Genomic DNA, 9,206 nt, shown 5'->3' with positions numbered 1-9,206 from the left:
AGAAGAACATATGCAGCATACAGTGATATGGAGAGACACAGAGGAGACTGTTGACAAAGGAATTGTTGAATAAAGTCGTTATTTTTGTTTTCTTCACTTACAAAAAGTATTCTTGCCACTTCATAACATTACGGTTGAACCACTGATGGCAGATGGACTATTCTGACGATGTCTTTCATACTTTTCTGGACCTTGACAGTGTAAGTAAGACCTTGACAGTCTCGAGTCTCCTGGCTTTCATCCAAAATATCTTATATTGTGTTCTGAAGATGAACCGAGCTTTTAAGGATTTGGAATGACATGGGGGTAAGTGATTATTATTATTATTTTTTTTTTATAAACATTTTAGGGTGGAGTATCCCTTTAAGTCTCTTCTGCTCACCAAGGCAAAAATAAATAAATAAATAAATAAATAAATAAATAAACACTAAAAACAGTTATTTTGTGAAATATTACTGCAATGTAAATCATCTGTTTTCAGTGTGAATCTGTGTTAAAGTGTAATGTATTTCTGTGATGCTCCGCTGTATTTTCAGCATCATTCCTCCAGTCTTCAGTGTCACATGATCTTCAGAAATCAGAAAAATATGATGATTTACTGCTCAAGAAACATTTCTGATTATTATTATTGTTGAAAACAGTCGTACTGCCCAATAAGTTTGTGGAAAATGTGATGCATTGTATTTTTCGTGGTAAGTTCAAAAGAACAGTATTTAGTTTAAATAGTAACATTATATATGACTTTACTGTCAATTTTGATCAGTTCAATGCATCCTTTAAACTGCATCCAAAGTATTCATTTATTTCAATAAATACATAAATAATTACTGTCCCCAAAAAGTAATACATAAAGCACAGTTTGTATCTAACCGTACAATCAATAAATCAATCTGTATAAATGTTGTTGCACACCTATTAACACTAATGAGATCAGGCTGCAGATTTGTGAAATTACAAATCTTTTTTTGGGGATATTTTTAATTATTCCAGGAACATCTATTAAGTCTATTTTGTATTTTGACCACAACCATCTACTGTAAATGACATTAAGTTTTGAGGACATCAAAATCAGTAGAAATGTCCATTTCTTTATCCTGCATGCCAAATCTCTGTGCTCCTGTGGCATTTAACATTTGCATCTGTGTCTAATTTTTTTCCGCCAGTTCTTATGTCAGATACTCTGTGCTTCTTGTAACCAAACAAGACCTTTTTTTTTTTTTTTTTCTAAAGGTCACAGTTTCCCTTTAAAGTTTGCAGACAGCATGTACAAGGCAAAACAAGTCAGAGTGCAAAATAAGAAAAACCCATACCGGGAACAATGTACTTTCCAAGACAAACAAGACGAAGAGTACATTATGCGTTCAAAGATCCATTCATCTGGCTCTGCATGCTTCTCCTTATCTTTTTTACAGGACTACGCTTTCTCCAACGTAGGAACTGGTGTACATACAGTAACCTCTTCCTTTTGTAGATAATTTTCCTTATCTAGCAATGCATAAAGCGAATTGGACCGCAGGTACTACAGTGTCAATTGGGCAAATGGCCTTTCAAGCAGAAAGACAAACAGTGGTACAGTAGAGCGCAGTGTGAGAGGAGCGGTGTATGAATCAGACTCACCGCATGAGAACCTACTTCCCTAATACATATTCTAGTAAGCAGAGCAGCTGGGGGGAAAGGAGCAAAAAGACAGAATTGGGACACACATATCGCAGGCCCCTGGCATCTGACTTCTTGAACAGGTAAAGCACACACACACACACACACAGGACTGTAGGCCTTCAGGCGAAGCTGCCATGTGGAATCTCAGTGAGTGTGTGGCACATTACACAGAAAACTTTGGCTTTGTTTGTTAGCTCTGGTTGCGGAGGCAATGGTCCATAGGTTAAACTACTCGAGTTCTGCATTCTTCAGCAGAAATATATCGACCTCTTGCTTCCGCAAAACTGGTTAAACTTAAAGAGCATTGGGCTTTCTTCTGTTCTCATTGGCTTAGTGTTGTTGTATATTGATCAAGCAACCCAGGCTCATCACCCGATATCACCTACATTACCTACAGTTTCAAAGTCAAATGTCCAGTGAGTGGTGCTGAAATACGCATTTAATACAGGACCATGGACAGAGTTGGGGGTAACGCATAACGAGTAATGAGTTATGCGAGTGAGTTATAACGAGTAAACGAGTATTGAGAGAAATCAGAAGTGATGATGATACTGTAGATCTAGACTAATGAACAAAAATAACTTTAGATTAATATAGCAAAACTTTTTTTAACACCTTATCGTGCAAGGAAATGTGTGACAATAGGCTTTCTTAATGGAAACTCTGGTCCTGTACATCATCGTTTATTTGAAAAGGGATAAAAGTTGTCAGAGTTTTTCTGCCTCTGGTGATCATATCAACAGGAAACTGCAGCGATTTATATCTATAGGTTTATTGAGTTTAGCAGAAGTCTATGTAGAGGCACGTATTTCCATTCAGCCTGCTTAGAGTTCAAGACATCTGAGTGCACAAGATGTGGAGATATGAAGTCCATCAGACAGTCTGTGGAGACCCTGATCTGAAATACTAAACATATTGTGAGAGAGAGACAACAGATTTACTCAAAGGAACAAATAAGAGGAACTGGGTTTGTAGATGATAACATTATAAGCATATCTGTAACAATGTGGATACGCAGCAGGTGAGGATGGTGTAGCAAATCCAAATGCAGTTCATATACAGTGAAACAAACCATGAGTGCTGGGCACTTTGAAACACTGCATTGTGAAGGTTTGAAATGTTAACAAATCCTTTGTTTTGAATCAGTGGTCCAGAGCGCGTGTCGAGCGAAAGTCATTTGATTTCAGTAAATGAGGCTTTATTACATCACAACTGTTTTGAAACGTTCTGAGATATCAATGGTTTGCAAGTATATCACTGTGAACTCATGAACCAGTGTCTATATGCTTTTAACCTGTGACAGGTACATGCAACACAATACAGATTCAACATTTTCCATAGGACAATAATGATGGAAATGGTAGATTGACTTTTTCTTTATTTTATTTTTTTAAGCTAAGTTCCTATAATGAACACTTTCGGAAATAAAGTCACCTTGAGAAAGTTAATTGGTGTAGAAAGAGTGAACAAGCTCTCCTGGTCTGCTCTTTAAATACAGTATGTCTTCCACAATAAAGAGAGTCAGAAAGGCTCAATCTGCATTTGTCTGCCTGCCATTTAACACATTTTCCATTCAATGGAAATGAATTGCAACCAAAATGAATCACTGCTTGTCACGATGTTAAGGACAAATGCTTAATGCAATGTCCTTGAGAAACATTCCAGATCCTTTCTAGCCAATATCCTGCTTCCTCCAGCATGACCATGGGTGCTTCTCAATATCCCTCCTCGTTTCCTTGCTCCTCCATCCTCTATCCTGTGACCTGGAAACTGATCGAGCTCAGTCATCCTGAAGGACATCTCAATTCTCTAATTGCACCAAGAGGAGGTGAGGATCGAGGAGTGAGGAGACTTCCAGAGGAGCTATGAGCGAGGATACCCAGGTCTATCCTCTGCAGTAGTGTTTTTCATGTCTTAAATAACAAACTTCAACAACATAAAGGCAGATCCCTTCACACAGCTGATGACGCTTTGAAAGGGAGCGAGGAAATATCATTATACTTGTTTTATTTCCTTATTTATTTATTTCCTTATGAGTCTTTTCCTTGCGTCCTTCCCTCGCCTCCTGAAGGGGTGGAGCTAAGAAACAAGCAAAGGAAGCTGGGAAAGCAAACAAGGATGCACAAATAAGAATTGAGAAGCACACCATTTCTCGTTTTTCCTTTTTTTTTAAGGTTATGAACATTTTAAAACAAATGTCAGCTTCTCCGTTGTTTGTACAAAACACTTTTTTAGTGTTGACATTTTATATGAAAATGGTGTGTTATACTTGAAAAATCCAGATGTATATTAAGTATAGTATAACAGCTAATTAGAGTAGCGCTTACAAAATGTTGATGAGCCAAATGATGCCTCATCCTAATCATATGATTTAAAGCGACATTTTCCTTTTATTATGATTTATTTTTTCTACCTTATAGAACTTTTATATTTTGTATTTAAAAAAAAAAAAAATATATATATATATATATATATTCATGTCATGTCAAATGAAAGACAGAAAGTGGATGATCCAGTGTGAATTTCGGAAAGTACACATTTTACACCTATAACATTATAAGGTTTCAACAATTTGTGTTTGTATTCGCAGATTAAAAAAACAATATGTATATAGAATAGCTGACATATGTGGTTTGTTCGCCTCATCACAGGTTGTTGACAGAAATGGCACTTCTGTCATGCAGAGGGTCTTCTGTCATTTTTAGTTATTTGTTTGCTTTCCAAACACCTTTTCAAACATTCAAGCTTATGGAAATGTTGCACAAAACTACTTGTGTCCCATTGACAACAAGAGCGTATTGTTGATTTTCGTGTGCAGATGGTATTATAAATCCCAGCAGCCATGGATAATTGTGTGCTGTTATCTTAAGTGCCACTATAATCTGACTTGACACACACACACACACGTGTGTATCTGTCTGGAAAGCAGTGCTCGTTTCACCGAGGCTCCAGTTGCTCATGGAGTGAGCGAGTCCCGAGCTGTAAACGGACTGACATGCTGGTAATGAATGATGGCTGTAACGATATGACGTTCGTAATCATCGGGAAGAAGGAGGCGGGAACTGGCGCAAAATCAAAATGAACTTTAATGACACAAAATAAATACAAAACAGCAAACCAGCCCCTCTCACGGACGACTGGTGCGCACAAAATAAAAAGCAAACATTAAATAATGTCCCAGGCCTGGTCCTCTCTCGTCCTTCACGGTCGTCACTCCAGTTTTATATCCTTCCATCTCCTACGTGGGACTCGATACTGGCGGTGGGGCGCAGGTGCAGCTCATCTTCAATCACTACACCTGGCCTCACTCCACGTTCCCACGCCTCTCGGCGCCGCCCCACTCGCCACAATGGCTAATATTAAAGATTGTGTTGCATATATTAATAATAATAAATAACATATATCAGCCTCTGAGCTTAGTACGACTGTACGGTAAAACTGTGTTTTTGTCACTAAACACGATATGATGACTTTCATACCATGTAATGCGGTCCTGGAAAAGCTTTAACTTTTTCAACAAATGGCAAAAATAATTATATTGAAAATTGACAATTGAGAATAATAGGAATATAAAGAGAAAAGTTTTTTTTTTTTTTTTTATGGTTGAAATGTGAAAGTTGAGTCAGTTTGAGAGCTCTCACCATCTTAATAATAATAAACATATGATTAGAAGTAGTATTATTATTTTATTTTATTTTATTTTTTACCGTAATCCTGATAAGTTGGAAATTACACAATTCTGAATTGTCAAACTTCTGTTAGTTTGTTCAGGTTTGCCACCTCACACATGCAGATGTCGCCTGCATTGCTTTGTAGTCACTTCATTTGACTCCATGGCATCATCTACATATTCTTCTGATGGAGCTGAACACTCTCTGAAAAAGGCTGTAATCTTCTTTCCCCTGAGCTTCATCTCTGAGTGTCCTGCACCCCCCCCCCTCCCTCTTTCTCTCACAGTGACCCAGTTGCACTCGTCCTCCTGTTTTGTTTGACTTGCCTCACTGTTTTTAATTATTTTATGTTTGTGAAGCCTCTCCAAACTACAAATTAAACTCATGTAATATTTAAACATAAAAAATTACAGGGCATAAACATTCTGCTAAACTAATGATATAACAATAAAGTTTATATAAGAACACAGTGGACAGAGACACATTGACATCTGAAGCTGTGTTCCAGCAGGACATTCAGACAACACAGAGGTGACTGTGTTTCAAAGACAAGATGAGGCTAAATGAACAACAACACAAACTCAAAGCTGATGATGAAAGCTCTACATTATTCTGCATACTAAGCCATTCGCTTTTTCAGTTTACTTCAGGGTAGAAAGTTATGAAACTGTCAATCAATGACCCCAAAATGAAACAAATGCAGCTAGTTTTGTTGTAACAGATATGTTTGACATATCGGCAGATCAGCAAAAAATCAGCAATGCAATACTTTACTAGTTACTTGAAAAAGTAATCTGTTTACGTAACTCGCAGTAGCTGTAATGCATTACCTCTAGCACTGCTGTTGTCAATGATAGGAACCATTGACATTTTCAATCATGACTTCAAACCTGACATAATTAAATGTATAGCCCCAGTCCTCAGTGGCTACGTTTACATGCACACTTTTTGGTTCAATCGGACTGAATTCATACGATTGATGAATCAGATTGTAGTGTTTACATAAACGGTAAATAAAGTGATCGGGTTGAAAGTGACATTTAGATAATATAAAGTTTCTCACTGTTTGCACATATCACCACTCTCCTACACAGTTTCCTTATTTGTTGTTACCAGCAGAATTAATATTTACCCGTTTATGGATAAATATACATATACTCATATTTAACACGCAAAAGAAAGAAAAAAAGCCCCTTCCTGCACCCACAATATGTTGCCTGTGGATGAGTATCCAAAACAAGGCTGCCCTCCTCCACTTCTTAGTTGCCAAGTGAAAGGCATGTTTTATAATGACAGGACACGCATTTATACAACACTTTATGCAAAAGGAAGAGCCGCTCATTCCATGCGTCATACATCAATACGTTATTTCTGCGTCATCGCACATGCACAGTTCTTTCAGTTTCATGGTTCAATCCCATCGAGTGTTTACATGCAAGCTCAATCGTATTAGAAAAGGAATAAACCACCCCCTTCAACCCGATCGAAATTTCATTCGGATCGAGCTCAATCGGATCGGTTAAGGTGTTTATATGAAAATTTTTCAATCCAATTAAGCCTTCAATCCGATTACAAATGGATTATTTGGGTGCATGTAAATGTAGCCAGTGAAGCCAAGCTTTTATAACCAGATGATACATAAAACATTGTCCTCTAACAAGTACAACGAACATGTACCGATATTTCGTCCCATTGACAGCATGAACTTTCCACAGGTCCGCTGGGAACACCAATTCAGAGCATTTTCCGCTCACAGCATTCAGCACTTGACAGGTGCCTCTATACCTGCCACAGTTTCACGGGGCCGACGAGATCTACAGCGATGGACAGCTGATGGATCTGTGTCCCGCTGGGAGAGTCTGTCAGCCTGGATCAAGACCTGGTTATTCCTCACCAACAGCCTTAACTGCAATCAAGTAGTCCACTATTCACAGTCAGTCACAGCCAGACGTCCCTCGAGGGAGAAGGCATCTGTTAAACTGGACAAGATTAGTCAGCATGAGTGTAGTGTGAATATACAGGTTAATACAAGAGTAAAATGAGTCACAGTTCCCACCAAGAGCTCATGATGTAGCATCAACCTTGTTGTTGACTCTCTGCTTTCAAAATCGTTCACTTGTTCACTTGCCTCATTCTCTAAACCATTTTTTTTATTAACTCTTTAAAAATAACACCCCATTAGCATTAAAAAAAGCTAGCATTATAAACAATTTGCACAGAATTGTCAAGGTCCCCAGAATATTTTGTTAAATGAATATCTGAACATGCAATATGTCAAAAGAAAGAACATATGAACTCCAAAAACCTAGAATTGAACACATAAAAACAGTTTGCGTGTGCGTGTCTGTGTGTGTGTGTGTGTGTGTTTATGAAGTGTTAATTGTGTTTTACATAACATGCATAAACAAAAACTCTTCCCTTGAATATAAGTGGTTGACTCATTTAAAAACCTAAAGTCTTTGCATGATGTTTATTTATGAATCATGACCCAGAGCCATACATAAAGTGGTGAATATCTGATGAGGTTAATTGAGGGCGCTCTGCTTCTTAAGGCATTACATGTGCTGAACTATCCAACTCGCCACATACTATCTTCAAACTCAGAAAAGCAGTAGAGACATTCTCCACGATGGCTTCCTGTTAATAAGGAGTTAACCTGAATTCATTCACTCTCAGTGGGTCAACCACAGTGACTCGTGAGCGGTGAGAAGATTCAGTTCACATCAGGACAACCGCAATACTTGCAGTCTCCGCAGGTCTCGAGTCGAAGACCTCTTCTAATCCCTGAGAGAGTTGAGCCAGCACATTAAATGCGAGTGAAGGCAAGTCGACCACATCGCTAATTAGAACGGCAGAAAAACTGGAGATTTGGTGCACGATGATAAGCCACTTCGCAAAGCCCTGTGTATTGTCTCTGATGTCAGGGTGCACTGCATTCACTTTAATAATCAGCCATTTGCTTCTTTAGTTGCTTGTCGACTCACACATGCTGACTGTCTGTCTTCTGCAGTTGCCAAGAGTTCAACTTTAGTGCAACAGGGCTTCAAAGCAGAAATAGCCATATCAGCATTTCATTTTCCAAAAGCTTCTCTTGACAGTAGTAGTAGTACCTCAGCGTGGCAGGGCATCTTGCGCTTGATGCCAGCCCACTGTAATCTCTATTCAGAGCTGCGATGATACAGTAAAGCAGAAGCTGTGCAACCCATTACCTAGTCATCACAGAGATAGAGAGTTTATTATTTACACAGACAGGAAAATACACAGGAGGAAAGATCTGTAACGCACAAGAGGATATGTGTCACACTCAGGTGAAAAAAAGACCTCATTGATAACACTGGACCACAAAAGCACATTGTGCATTTATAGACCTTCATCAGGTAAGACGCCATATTGTGAGATAAACTGAGTCTTTATAATGACATGCACTGTATAAAGGTCACATAATTTACACAGGTTACACCTTATTTTAAAAGTCTACTTTACTATAAGCAGTGTTGGGGAGAAACTAGTTACATGTAACGGCGTTACATCATTTAATAAAAAAAAAATTAATGTAACTGTAATCAGTTACAGTTCCTTATGAAAATTGTAAAGATTACAAAGGTTTACATTTAAATATTTACACACATCCACATACAGATTTAATTGATTTCTTTACCAAATTGCACTGAGACATACGGCCCTACAATTCACGCAATGCGGAAAACACAGACTGGTTCATAGAATCCATGCGGCTGGAATATGCCACATTTTGAACGAATAAACAAAAAGTAGGTCAGTACACTTGAATCACAACGCGATATGGATTATTGTCTGTGAATAATAAGCAGCAAAATGAAAATATATGAATCCCGAATGTTCTGCATGTCTGTGGAA

The sequence above is a fragment of the Carassius auratus genome, chromosome 49 (assembly GCF_003368295.1).
Source record: "Carassius auratus strain Wakin chromosome 49, ASM336829v1, whole genome shotgun sequence".
In the NCBI taxonomy this organism is placed as follows: domain Eukaryota; kingdom Metazoa; phylum Chordata; class Actinopteri; order Cypriniformes; family Cyprinidae; genus Carassius; species Carassius auratus.
The sequence above is the reverse complement of the archived record's forward strand: the minus strand, read 5'-3'. Positions refer to the sequence as shown.